This window comes from Mustela nivalis (genome assembly GCF_964662115.1).
Source record: "Mustela nivalis genome assembly, chromosome: 18".
In the NCBI taxonomy this organism is placed as follows: Eukaryota; Metazoa; Chordata; class Mammalia; order Carnivora; family Mustelidae; genus Mustela; species Mustela nivalis.
Window position 1 is genome coordinate 8,839,477 of NC_139037.1, and position 14,477 is coordinate 8,853,953.

Below are 14,477 nucleotides of genomic sequence, written 5' to 3' on the forward strand. Positions count from 1 at the left end.
GAGAGAATTAAAAAGGAAAGGGGGAGGGAGGGAGGAGGGGGAGTGTTGCTCCCCAGAACTCAGAACATGGGAATGCCTGTGGATATAAATACTAGAAAAATAATAATAATAAAAGGAAGTAGTACTAGTGGGGCTTTCATACCTTAACGGTATTTTGACAACAAATGTTCATATTTCATTTGAAATTTATGAAACCTTTGTGCCTGTCATCCCATGAGCAGCAACATGGTAAATGAACGGAGCTGGCAGTCTAGGTTAATAACATTCTGCTCCGTATTGGAAGAGCATTTGAAAGAAGAAGCTTGCTTTATCTGTCCCTCCATTTTTACGGTCCTGGTGTTGGAACAGACTGGGGCTTCTAAAATTGGCTGGAAAATATTCATAGATGTGTTATTAATTTATGGGAAACTGAAGGACCCACCTCAAGGTTTAAGTAGGCCATTTAGAAACAGCAAGGAGTAGGTGTGAGATACATAGCAGAATGCAGTGGGGAAAAAAAAAATGTGCTGGGTGACTCGGGGCTTAAATCAAGAGCAGGAAGAGTACCTTCAGTAAGCTATAATAGTTGATATTCTAATAAAACGTTCTTATGAGAAAAAGCAATCTGTTCACATATGAATTCTGCCATATGCTTCCATCTTTTCATGGTCTAGAAGGCCATGTCAGTAATTTCCAGTACTTACGTGGGCATGCAGGATGCCTTTGCTGGCTAATGTGAATAAATGGGCTGGATTTACTGGTTTTCTAATGCTCAGTGTACACACCATGCAGGCTCCTACAGAAGCAAAGTGGAATTTATGGGTTTGCACTGAATTTCCAATGGATGCAGGAGCAAACCTACAGAAAGTGAGACTGGCGTGTGGGCTGACATTTCTCGGGGCAGACTGCTGCTCCCTGGACAAAGTGAGGGTATTGTTTGCAAAGAGCGAAGAAAGATGCGCTAAAGACGTGGCTCTCATCGGAGGCTGCGTGCGAAAGCGCTCGAGACTCAGGCTGCAGCGTGAACACGGGATCACGCTCGTTCCAGGTCCCCTAGGAGATCCCCTTGACCCCGGCCCTAACCCGTGACCTTCCCATTTCTAAACCGCCTTTCAATCCTGATGTTTTTATGTAGGGTTGCCTCCCAGCCAGCTGGGAAGAGTAAATTTCTCAAATCAGTGCACTCCACTGACTGGTTCTGATATCACATGATTTAACTTTGCGCACCTTAAACCACAGTTTTAGACTAAAGAGAGAGAGGGTATTCACAGCTTGTCTAAGAATTTGCTGCAGTGAAGAAAAGAATGAAATCCTGTCTCCTCCCAAATCAGTATTTCTCAACCTCGACGCTATTAGCATTTGGAACTGGCTAATTCTTTGTTGTGGGAGTAGAGCTGACCATCACAGGACATTCAGTAGGATTCCTGCCCCCCTCACCTACTAGACGCCTGTGGCCGTGCCCCACACCCCAACCCTGGAGTGACGATCGAAGATGTCTCTAGACACTGTCAGACGACCCCACAGGGGCAACATCATTTGAGCTTAGAAATGACAAAGGAAACGGAGGTGAAAATCACAGGAATATAGAGGTATACCCTTGTGGTGTAGGGAAGGGTGCATATATATGCCTCGGGGGGAGAGTCTCTGGAGTCTTGGTTAAAAAAGCAGGTAGTCAACAATGCCCAACCACAAAACCTGTAGGGCAGTCAATGTCTGAGTTAAGGACCCACGACGGGGGGGGGGGGGGGGGGGGGCAAATAATTGCTTAACAATGTGCACATTATCTGCAACAAAGCAATACACATTCACAAGCATCTTGCAGAAGTTCGGAGGAGAGAGATCTCAAAGGTTATCGATGAGCTCTGTATAGCAAATAAAAATGAATAATATGATGTCCATATGGCTGGGCTTTCAAATCCTTCCATGGGCAGATCTCTCATAGCAGAGAAGATTGTCCAGGGGTAGAAGTGTGTTTAAAGACTCATATTCTATCATTAAAAAATCATGCAAAAAAGGGGCATTCTACTAGATAATATCCATGTCCATTTTACTCTAAACAATATGGTCTAGTCACCAAAGAGGTTGATTTTTAAGAAAATATGCTTTGATTTCCTGTGACTTCCAATAAACTTTGCCACTGGCGCTCCACCAGGAAAAACTGGGGATACTCATACCCTAGTTTAAGAAGCATGAAATTAAGATGGTCTTATTTCACAGGGATCATAAATAACATATTTATGGGGCTCCACTAGTGACCTTAGTCCCTCGACCCATTATGTCCTCAATGGAAAGTTTAATAAACACAGTGGTGAGGGATTCAGGAATATGGTCCTTGTCGTTGGAGAGGAATGGCCATAAAGCTACAGGTGTTACCTGTAAAAGTTTGTTAGATGCCTTAGAACCCAAAGGCAGGAATTCTTAATCACCAGATGTCAGCCAGATGGGAGGCACTTTTCAGCAGGTATGGCTTGGTCATGCTTCCTTATGAATCAGAGAATGGATGAAAACAAACCTCTGTAAAGAGAATGTACACTTCTGGTGAGTACTGCAGCCCAGGAAGCCATGGTTTCTCCATGTCAAGAGAGTCTTTCAAGTTCAAAAATTTCTAGAAGGTCAAAGCTGTTGCTTCTCTTCCACTGATCAAGACTGAGAGCAGGGTGGAGAAGCGGAACACCGAAAGCCTTTGGAGTAAAGTCCAGGGCCCAAGTTCAACCATACCCTCTATTTAGCACAAAGGTTTCCTTGTCTAAAAACCAGGAGTGAATGACAACTCCCTCCTGCAGGGTTGTTACAAGGAATAAGATGATGCTTTTCTTTTCTTTTTCTTTTTTTTTTTTTTAAGGTTTTATTTATTTGACAGACAGAGATCACAAGTAGGCAGAGAGGCAGGCAGTGAGAGAGGAGGAAGCAGGCTCCCTGCTGAGCAGAGAGCCCGATGCCAGGCTCGATCCCAGGACCCTGGAGTCATGACTGAGCGAAAGGCAGAGGCTTTAGCCCACTGAGCCACCAAGGTGCCCCTAAGATGATGCTTTTCAAACCCAGTACACAGATACTCATACCCTAATTTAAGAAGAATGAAATTAAGATGGTATCACATTGTCACGTGATAGAGCTATTTGCAAATTAAAGATTGACTCTTTAAGTAAAGACTCTTGACTGTTTGCAAGGAAGGTGTCCAACGAAATCAGACAGCCAGGACTGAGAATCGAGAGGGGCCTGATCCTAGCAGGCAGTATGAAATCTGGAATCACACACAATAGAAGCACGGGCCCTGGGCACACGTCTATTTCCCTATTGTACAAACACCCAGGGAAATGCTACACTTTTGCTTTTATGAACTTCTAAAGCAATATAGACTTGTATTCAAAGCACTCTTACTTTCAAAAAGAAGTCATTAATACATTTTATGAAGTCAAAACCCATTAGCGAGGATGTATTGAGTGTGTCTGCTCAGTGAGGATTATCAAAGGGGGCCTAGAACAGCGTTGGACATATAGATTGGGGCCTGGTTTTACGAACGGATGATGCCCGCAGAAGCCTGAACACAAAGGCTTCGGCCACCTGTGGTACCTGAAGATACCCAAGTATTGATGTGGTGCTAAGAGACGACATCAAGCCATCCTGGGTAGGCTGATGGATACTCTTGAAGTGTGAGCATATGCAGTCTGTTCTGAAGGGTGTATACCGATTCCCTGGCAGTACTTAAATAATTCAGGGACTTAATGGTAGAAGTCTGTTCATACATACGTCCAGGCTGTGGCTGGAAACTGCCTAGATGGAGGCGAGAAGACAAAGAACTGGGTCAGGGGTATCTTTCTGAATTGGGGACTACGAACGCCGTGGTGTACATGTCCTATTTCCACCTGATGCTTTCAGATCTTCCTTCAACAAACATTTCTTACATGACCCCATGTGTATTATGCATCTGGCCCTAGACAATGCATGATCCTGACCCTGAAAGAGTTCTCAGTATAGCAGGTGCAACGTTTTAAAAAAGTAATTATTGTGACATCTGTTAAAATGGTAAGGGAGACTTTATTCAGGACCATTTCCATAAGGGTCAAGACCATAGCAAAAGGGGCGAGAGGCTGCGCTCTTACTAAATGTAGGACACGGTGGTCAGATACCAAGAGTGGAGGGGTTCTCTCTAACTGGACTTAGCAGGATTCTTGCTAAGACTGGGCTTGGGAGACCCAGCAAGGGTGGGGCCAACGCTGAGGCCTAGTTGAGAAGAATGCACAGAGGAGCCAACCACAGTTTGGTCAAGGACAGTCTTTGCCTAGGACAGAAGGGAGGGTAGGTACCACCACAGGTCACTAGGGACTCGGAAAAGTCTCCTTAAACATGTTTAAGTGCTTACGTGTGTCTGGCAGCATGAGGAAGAATAAGCAAAGGGAAATTCAAAGGCAAACAGATAGGTAAGCAGTGGAAAGCACAGGTTGGTATCCTTCCAGTGGTCAGGCGTGGCTAGAAGAGGGTTTCTCAAGAGGGGTATTATTGAGATTGTAGGGCTGGATAATTGTTGGGAGCAGCGGGCAGGGGGACTGTCCTGCCCGTTGTAGGGTGCTGAGCAGCAGCAACCCTGGCCTTGACCCACTAGATGCCTGTAGCACACGTCCTCTCCTAGTACTTCCCCAAGTCCTGGCTACCAAAATGCCCCCAGATATTCGGTGGGGAGTATGGGGGGATGGAGAACTGCCCCTCCTAGAGGGACCATGGGCCAGAAGAAAAGAGGATTTGGAGTGGAGAGGGGGGGAAGGCAGCTTCCCTCACTGAAGAAAGAAGTAGGTGACAGGGTTTAAAGTTTATGGGATGAAGGCAGAACCTTCGACTCTCCAAACACAATGATTAGATACAAGGGAGGAGAAATAGAAGGAAGTGAAATGGGGGCATGGAAAAGTCAGAGTGTCAGATTCTGTCTTTAAAAAAAAAGTAAGGAGAACAGCACGGATACACTGACTCATCGTGAACCATCTTTGAGAATTAAGGCTTTTAGATAAGTTTCCTATTTCTGATGATCACCTAAGAATGAAGATAAAGCAACAAGAAGTAACAGAGATGTTGTCTAGGAGTGAACTAATCACCATTTTCAAAACATCTGCATGCCTTGTCACTGCCCCCACCAGCCAGTTTACATTTAAATGCATTCTTACTGCAAAAATCTTAAAGCAAGGAAAAAAAAAAAATCCTGGTCTATGTGCTTAGATTTTGGCTCTGTGGCATGCTACTGAGATTTAAAAACTTGTTTTCTAATTCAAAAAACCCCTAAGCAACAGTCAGAAGCAGGCCAGGTAGCAAGTTCACCTGAGTCATACCAGATCTGAACTCAGTTTCTTTTTCACTTCTGCTAGCACAATTAGCAAAAGAAAGGAAGTGACTAGTTAACATGCCTTTCCAGCGAATTCTTAATGTGTTCTAATATATGAATTTAGAAATGCCTGCTTGAGAGCTTCAGGGATTACTAAATAATAAACCCTGAAGGTTCCAAAATCCGGTTAATAGTCAGACCTGGAGAATATGAAATATAGTGTTAATTTAGAATAACGTAATGCCTAAAAATGAAGCAAGTTAGCTCTAATTGAGCTATGAACTGCTTGCCTTGTATTGTATAATGCAGGCTATGGTAACCAAGGCTTGCTGAGCTATAGATAACCATTACTCTTAGCAAATATGTTTATTGGGGTCTCTCTCTCTTCATTACCCAACCTCATAAAGTATATGCCTGCATATTCCGATAAAACATAAAACGGCAAGGCAGAGTCACAATTAGGACGCCCTGAGAAGCCACATCATAAAACGGTATCTGTCGCCAAATGATTGTTCACTTAACCATGATAAATATTTATCAGCGAGTAATAGAACAAATCCTTGCGCCACTGTAGTCCGTGTTGAACACCAAGGAAGACTTCTACATTTTCAGTTCTCCTCTTTTGACAAATATAATGCTTTAACCTAAAAAATGGGACGTGGCATGAGGACTCTGATTTTTAATTATAATTATGTAATCGGAACACCAAGGACATAGCAGATTCAAATTTCCAATGGCTACTCAAGCGGCTTGGGTGTGCTATCATCTCCTGAGCGAAGGCAAGGGAACAGTGTGAACAGATGGAAACGAAACAGCTCTCATCTGGACGGTTACTACATGTAGAACCTTTTATGCCGCCAATACTCTTGTTGGAAAACGTGTTTTAAATGATAAAACAGAGATGCAAATAAGCTCTTTAATGATCCTCACTCTCTTGTTGGCCTCCATGTGTCAGCTGGGGAAACGTAAGACCTCGGGTACATTATCCTGATGTTCTGCAGAATGTGCATGGCCCAGGTCCTAGCTGCTCAGATCTGGAATCTGTTTGTTACCACCAGGCATTGTGTATGGTCCAGGCAAGAGGGACTTTGCCTTCCTGGATGAACCTCAAAAAACAGAAGTCTCTCTCCTGGCCAGAGATCATGGTTTCTGATGGGTCAGCTCCTGCCTGTTGGAGAGCTGGGGAAGGCCTCGAACGGGGGGTGAGGGGTGTCCCCTATAAATATATATGCCTTCCAACTGTCGGGCTGTTTCTTGAAAACAGCCTGATCCCTGGAAGGATGTCCCACAGCAGTGGTGCTCAAACTTGGGCCAATGTGTCAGGATCTACTCGAAGGCTTGTGAAAACCTAGATGGCCGGGTCCCCTCTCCAACTTTTCTGATTCTGGATGTCTGCGGTGGGGCCAGAGAATCTGCATTGCTAACAAATTCCCAGGAACTGCTCTGGAAACCATGCTTTGCAGAACTGGGTTCTGCCGGCAAAGAAAGGGCTCAGACAGGGAACCGGCAAGGAAGTGCCTGACACTCGGAGAAGGGATGTCCTCTCGCAGTCTGCACATGGCAAATCGATCTTCACTTTCTTTTCCTTTCCCTCTTTGTCTCCTCCCCTTTATTTGCTCCCCCCATCTTTCCTTCCCTTCTTTTGCTATATTTCTATCTCTATTTCTAATTCCCAAGTTCTGTTTCTACTCTTCTCTGTCCTCCTCCTCCGCGTCCTGGCTCTCCCCCTTCCTTTCGTTCTCTCCTCTGTCTTCAAGGCTGCCCTGAAACCCCTTCCTGGCCAGTAATTAACCCCCACCCCCAGGCTCTCAGCAGTGCCCAAGATCACAGATGAACTCCCCCTCCCCACCATGGGAGCAAGACATGGGGCCAAGATCTCATTTCTTGGCAAACAGAATGAGCGACAGCTATCAGAACGGCTTCAGAGAGGGAAGACAGGGACTTGGGCAAAAGCCGTCAACAGCAGGAGCTTCTCTGTTTCGCATTTAGCGCCACATAAGCAAACAGCGTATCGCTATGTGAGTATGATGACGTACACTAGGTGGACGGCGTAGCTCTTCAGCATTAATTCTCATTTGGGGGGCGATTCCTGCCTTTTGGGATAGATAACTAGTCCCTAGGTCTCGTTGCAACCTGCCCTTCACCCTCATGCTGGATGACGATTTATTTAAAAAAAAAAAAAAAAGTGACTGTTATGAGATCATTCCTAGGTGAAGAGCTACCCTTAACAGACTTTGCTCTTTACAGCCTTACTGTGTCAGACTCTGAATATTAGCCACATGCACACAGAAGAACAACTCTCAGAGCAAGAGTGATCAGGCTGCAGAAGAGCTTCCCAGGGGAGGTCCCGGGGTCTCACTGCTGGAGTCATTTGAAACGAGCCTGGACCGAACACTTGACTGCGCCATCAGGGAACAATCCTATCCTGGCTGAGGACGGACGAGATGACCTCATAGGTCTCTCCGTCCCTCCTAGAGTCATAAAATCTGGATGGAAACTCTGACGAGTCATCCTGCTGCGGCGAGCAGGGGCGTCTCGAGCAGGCGGAATGGCAGTATCTCAGGGGTGGATCAGGTCACTGTGCAGGTCAACGAGAAAAAAGTCCCCCATAAGGCTGGGGGCAAAGGACAGCCCAGAATATAAGTCAAAGTGAGGACATTCCCAGATGAAGTCCGTGAAGCACTTTCCACGGATATTGGCATAAGATGCTCATGCTTGTGTGTCACTCCCGGGCGTCTAGCACACACTAGTGAGTTTTCCCATGTTCCAACTGTACGAGGACAGTACTGCCAGCATTACTCACTGGCTCCCTCTTTTTTGAAGATATGGCTGCCCGACGAAAACACAGATGGGACTAAAGAGCAGTTCAGTTAGGTGAGGAGTACGGCATCTCCGGAGCTCGGTACAATGCGGCCCGTTCAAATGCTCGCGCAAACCGGCTGAAGTGGAGACTGACCTGGACAAGGATGACTGATGCCCTCTACCCTGAAGTCAACTGCTTGACAGGGCCCTTCTCCGTCTCCAGCAGGGAGGGAGGAGGGCTCTGGGAGGCTCTGCGCGCACCCACTGCACCCCCCAGGGGGCCAAGGCAGCTGTGAGCAGCAGCCAGAGCCAGCCGGCATGTGTGCGCCCCTGACGGGTCCCATGAGAAATCCCAGACAACTGCAAGCGGCTGGCGTGTGGAGGAACTCTGGACCTGGTCCGACTCAAAATGCCGCAGCTGCCATTCCGAGTCACTTGGCTCCAACTGCAAACCCTGAGGACACCGGATAGGCCAGTCATGCCTGCCCATTCGCTTGCCCTTCTAAGGGAAATGCCCGTGGGCCACAGGCTTCCTACCCAGGCGGGCATGCTCTGTACCACCCGACACGGCCCCTTCCCCATTCTGGGTACAGCTGAGTAGACCGCGGTCCACTTGGACCCAAGACACGGGCAGTCAACCCCAACGTTTGGTTGGTGATTTACCAACGCCAAGGAGGAGTCCTGGCCTCGGATTCTTGCATTAGGGAACTGGGAAACACACCCCGAGCCTTTTGCTCTTGAAGAGGCGCCATGAAGCGGAGCCAAGATGCCCTGTCTTGACCATAAAGAAGAGTGGGGGGTTGGGCGGGTAAAACCCGGAGTGAGGGGACAGACAGATCTAGCAGTGGCAGAAGGAGCTGGTCAGAAAAATAGAACATGGCCAACATGCAGAGGGAACCACAGGGGAAGGCACCTGAAGCGGCCTCACTGCCTCGCCTGCCAGCATCTCTTACAATAAACCTTTTTTTAGAATAAGTGACATGAGGACTCTGTTCCTTGTGACGGAAGAAGCCTAATTCAGACACTCCGAAAATCTGACTTGTGCGTCATGAGGAGCTCTTGAGACTCAAACCACCACACTAGAATATCAAAACTCACGCACGTCCGTGAAGACTGCGGTTTGTCAAAGGTATTGGAAACAAGAACAAGTTACACTCGGCGTCTCGTCTGACCTGCCACTTTGGAAACTGGAAAGAGAATTCGGAAAAATGTCAGGAATGGAACAGAGGACCATGGACTCTGGACTTGAGTCCTAGGCATGGAATGGCTTTGCCTTCTTCCCCTACCAACCATTATCTATCAGAATAGCCTAGAGATTCATTTATTAATATGTCTAATCCCCAAACAGAAATGTCGGCCTCAGAGCACCTTCCACTCAGGGCTGATGTCTTACCTCAAAGGCAAGTGTTTCCAGGTTCCATTACGCACAGGTACCAAGCCCACTCACGGTGGGTGAGTGCATTGAGCTGTTGTTCTTCCTCCCAAACTGCAGAAGAAGGAATGACAGGAGGATATGAGTTCCTAACAACCCTGAAAGGGACAAGTACCTGGTTAGGGAGTGACACTGACTGCAGGTAAGGAGACACATCCATCCTCACTGGTCCAGAACGACTTTGAGTAGAAAAGTTCTTTAATAGTTTGCATCCAAGATAGTTCATCAGGGAACAGTAGCATAGTGCATTCAGTCCAATTTTTAAATATCAAGCAATTCTAGCAGACCCTGATTTGTGGGTCTAAAAATAATAATTAATAAAAATAGAATAAAAGTAGGGGCGCCTGAGTGGTTCAGTGGGTTAAGCCTCTGCCTTCAGCTCAGCTCATGATCTCAGGGTGCTGAGATCGAGCCCCGCATCTGGCTCTCTGCTCAGCAGGGAGCATGCATCCCTCTCTCTCTCTGTCTGCCTCTCTGCCTACTAGCGATCTCTCTCTCTCTGTGTCAAATGAATAAATAAAATCTTAAAAAAAATAGAATAAAAGTAATAGATCCCATTTCCCAAGTCTCCGCTGAGTTTCCATAGCGTCAAAGGCTGCAGACTTCACACACAATCATTTTCTTGAACCTCACAAGACTTGTGGACTCAAAGAGTACCTCTTTACAAAAGAAGAAACTGAGGCACAAGAGGGGAAAAGAGGCTGCACCAAGTATCCTGTGAGGGCTGGCAGCACCATCACTCTCTGAGAGCTTGCTAGAAATGGGCCCCTGCGGAGGCCTAGAGTATGGCAGGCTCTGGGGGTGGGACTCGGGTATTGCGTTCTAACAAGCCCTCCTGGGGATTCTCATGATAACCAAAATTTAAGAAAAGAAGCACTGTCTTAGAGAGGAACTTTCCAAGGCCAAATAACTAGTAAGTGGCAGAGTCAACAAGCAAACATTTGTGCTGAGTATTGGAAATGGTCCTCTCCATGCCTGGTAATTAACGAGGAGCCAGGCTTGGGCTAATCACATTAACACCTGTAATACGGGATTCCTCTGAGATCAGGACTGGAGCCCTCAAACCCCAGTCTTCCCCAGAGACCCTCTGTCTTAATGGGCCAAGTCCTGCATGACTTAAGTCCACTTCCTTTTTGCACATGGGGGAGGCCCTGGGTGGTACCAATCCCAATATTTATTCAAGTGATGATTACAAGGGCTGAGATTCAAGTGTGTAGGATGCCTATTTTCCCTCCATACAGATGAAAGAGGACAAAATTAAGAGCCAGTACAGCATCCCACAGGCCAAACACCGAGCTAAGCGCTCTAGCCTAGCGCGAACAAAACTCTGATGGATGGAAAACTCTGATGGTGATGGAAATGTCTAGCTCAGTGCTTCCCAATGTAGTCGCCACCAGCCACATCTGGCTGTTAAGCACTTTAAAAGTAGGACAGGAGGGACTGGATTTTGAATTTTACTTACATTTTAATTAAATTTAAATAGCCCCATGTGGCCAATGGCTACCTTATTATCGGCCAGTCTGGTTCTACATGACTCTTGTTATTTAAACTTCTCCCTCAGCTTGTAAGGGCAGGGGCTAAGATGAGAGCCATTTTACAGATGAGAAAACTGAGACGAATGGGGACAAAATAATGAACCCCAGGTCACACAGCCAGTTAGTGACAGTGCTGGCGTCTTGACCCAGGTCTACTCTGACTCCAGGTTTATGAGGCACCAAGGCTCTCAGACACCATTGTTTAGGTTGGGCTGGAAGAGCCACTGCTCAGAGCTTGGCCCAGCTCAGCCAGCAGCAGTGACCTGGCGGCCCAGCGAGAAGGCTGAGCACCTCGTTCTCCGGGCAACAACCAGTGCTGGCATGGTTTCAGCAGCTATCAATGAGAGAATGCTTGGACAATATTTTCCTGTTATTAAACATACATTTTGCACTTAAAAATAAGGAACTTCTGTCACAAATGATTTGTATGGAAACAATACTACTCCTGGCAGGTAGGAGTTTTTTTTTACTGTTTCTTTCAAGATTAATACACACACACACACACACACACACACACACAAAAGGGGGGTGTGGAAGAAGAAGAAGAAGAGGAAAAGAAAGCCTTTGTCAATAGTATATTCATTCTTTAATGCATTTTCTTTGAAGGTTTCCCCTGCCACCTTTCTACCTCCCACCTCACCACTGCCAGGATGAGAAATGGGTTCTAGGATCTCAGGTACCTTGAAGCAACCTCCGTCTGTCCAGATAAGGCAGGCCGGCGGGGCATACAGTCCTCCCCAAATCCATCACTGTGTTCAAGATGTGGTGCCTCCACCCAGCAACTTCCTCAAACGGCAGTCTTGAGGTTCTAGAAGCCTGCTGTGCACTTGTCTCTGCCCCTGCTCTCCCATCTCCCTACCATGGGAGGCAGTGTGGCACAGGACCTTGCCTGCTGTGAACACATGTGCGGTGCCACCCTGGGGAGGTGGCTCACCCTCTCTGAGCCTCAGTAATCCCCAGGGAAGAGCCATGACTTACATAGGGTTGCCCCAAGCACTTGACCCTGTGCCTGCCATACAAAAGGGTCTGGAAAACGGTGAGTTCCCTTCTTTAGAGCCCTCAGTCAAAATCCTGACTCTCTTTCAGGGTCAATTTTGGATTCAATCTTATTCATCAATATGTCTCTACTCTCCAAGTCAACATGTGTTTTCATATTTTATAGATCCCTATCTCTGCCTATACTAGTTCAAGGATGCACATTATAGTTCTTTTACGATTATCACATTTTGGGAATGGATCATGGGCACACACTTGACTTCCTGAGCATCTGACCTCTGCTTTGCCCATGTTTTCGTTCCAGGTTGCAACGAGCACAGGGCCCGGTACACAGTAAGTGCTCACATGAATACTGGTTGAACTGAATTTCTGTGAAGATTGAGGCCAATCTGTAATAAGCAAAGAGGCCAATCTATAATAAGCATATCTATTCAACCATCCACCCACCCATCCAAATATCCATTTACTCATTTACTTTATATTTTATTAAGCACCTACTATACCCACTGAGTATCAGGCATGGGTATTTGTACTCAGAACAGGGCAGGGGCCAAGACAGACAAAACACTGAGCCTTCACAATATTCTCTTCTAGTGGAGGAGGGAGAGGGGACCATCACAAAACAAACAGGTAAAATACAGAAACAGCATCCCTCTATATATGCTAAGGAGAAAAGTAAAGCAGGGAAGATTCACAGGGAGAGCAAAGTTCCGGAAGAAAATGTGCGATTTCAAATAAGGTGGTCAGGGACTGAGTCCCAGAGAAGGGGTTATTTGAGCAATAGTTTGAAAGAGTTGAGAAGGCTACCGTTTCAATATGAAATTAATTTGGAAAACAGGAAATTATAAGTCAAAGACATGCTGGGTTCTTTACTCAGAAGGTTACTGTAAACACATAGAATATTTATTTCACGGTCTAACCTCAGTTCCCATTATTTCATCAATGTTAATCTCAGCCGATGCTGGTATTAACTTACTGGATACTTACTATGTCCTAGGCACTACCCAAGCACTTTATATACTTGAGGTCACTGCCAAGAGCAAAGGTCTAGACCAGGGATGGGAAAAAATATCCGTAGACCCCAGGCTGCAATCAGAAAGAGCTAAGGCCACGTGCTGCACAACAGGGAGTGGTGGGGACTGTGTCAACCCTGGAAGAGCTATTCCATCTGGGGCAAACCGCGGCTGCTGGGCCACACGTGAGGAAACAGGCTTAGGACTGTTTGATCCTCTCCCTTTTCGAGATGTCCGAAAGCCGAACATGAAACTTAAATGAAATTTTACAATTTTTAAAATGCCGCTAGGCAATTTAAAAACATCATGTGGGCCAAAAATTGTTTAAAAAATATTTTTCAGGACATATTTGGCCGGAACAGAGGTTTCCAAACTCTGGCATAGAGAGGCAATTAGTAGGTAGAGGAACCTAAAACATCTGCAGGGAGCCTGTCACACAGCCACTGCCTTTGACCCTGAGGCTGATCATAATTCCTATTTGAAAACAGCCTGACTTTGGGACCCCTTATGTGTTCCGCCCTGGGGAGAGTGGGCTTTGGGATCTGGAAAACACAGTGTCCTTGTGTGTGGATGGAATATGCTGCCCCCTGGGATCTGAATGCAAAAACAGCTGATTGTTCATTAAAACAATAAAAGTACTTTCAGTTGCTTATTGGCTTTTTTTTTTTTTAATCTGCTTGCACTCCACCAATAAAAATGCATTTGGCAAAACCATCCAGAGGAAACACCGCCCTTATTCAAAACTGTTTTTCTTCTTCTTTGACTTGATATTTCTAAATTATCTTACCAATAATGTATTAAAGTAATACTCAAAAATGGAACAATACTGCACCTTTAAGAAAATATTATTTTTCCTGAGGTCCTATCAAGGTAAATTTCATCAGTATTCAAAGAATGAGCAAAGCACTTCAACAATTTATTTCAATAAAAGAAGACTTAGCTGAAAGGAGTATAAATGATGAGAACTTGCTTTAAACTGATTTATTCCCTGCAGCAATAAAAGGAATGTTTCTTCACTCAGCTGTTTAATATGCAAATATGCAGAACATCCAGCCCCTGACAGCACATCATTAATAAAATCTTGCACTGAGCAGAGAGCCCGATATTTCATTCTGATGAAAATACATGATGATGATTTTAGACTGTAGACTTTTAGAATAGGAACAATGTGCTTTCCCGGTGATGAAACCCCACTAGTCCCTGGGGGGGGCAGAAGCTTTTCAGAGAAGCAATCCCAGTTCTGCAAGAGGAAGTCCCCAGGTAAAGAAAACAGTAAATCCTGAAGGCTGCTGACAGTTCATGGAACCGAGGCCTAAATGACAAGACAGGAACTGGGAGAGTGATAGGGCTGGTGGGGGGCGGGGAGGGGCTGAGAGGGACTTCTTTTGGGGGTGGCAGCATATTCATATTTT

At 45.9% G+C, this 14,477-nt stretch overlaps 1 protein-coding gene across 10 annotated transcripts in view; it reads right to left on the minus strand.

Annotated features, from left to right (window-relative positions):
- The window catches only part of WWOX (WW domain containing oxidoreductase), a 958,224-nt gene that overhangs the window by 459,573 nt on the left and 484,174 nt on the right, over positions 1–14,477 (minus strand). The gene's annotated exons all lie outside the window — the stretch shown is intronic.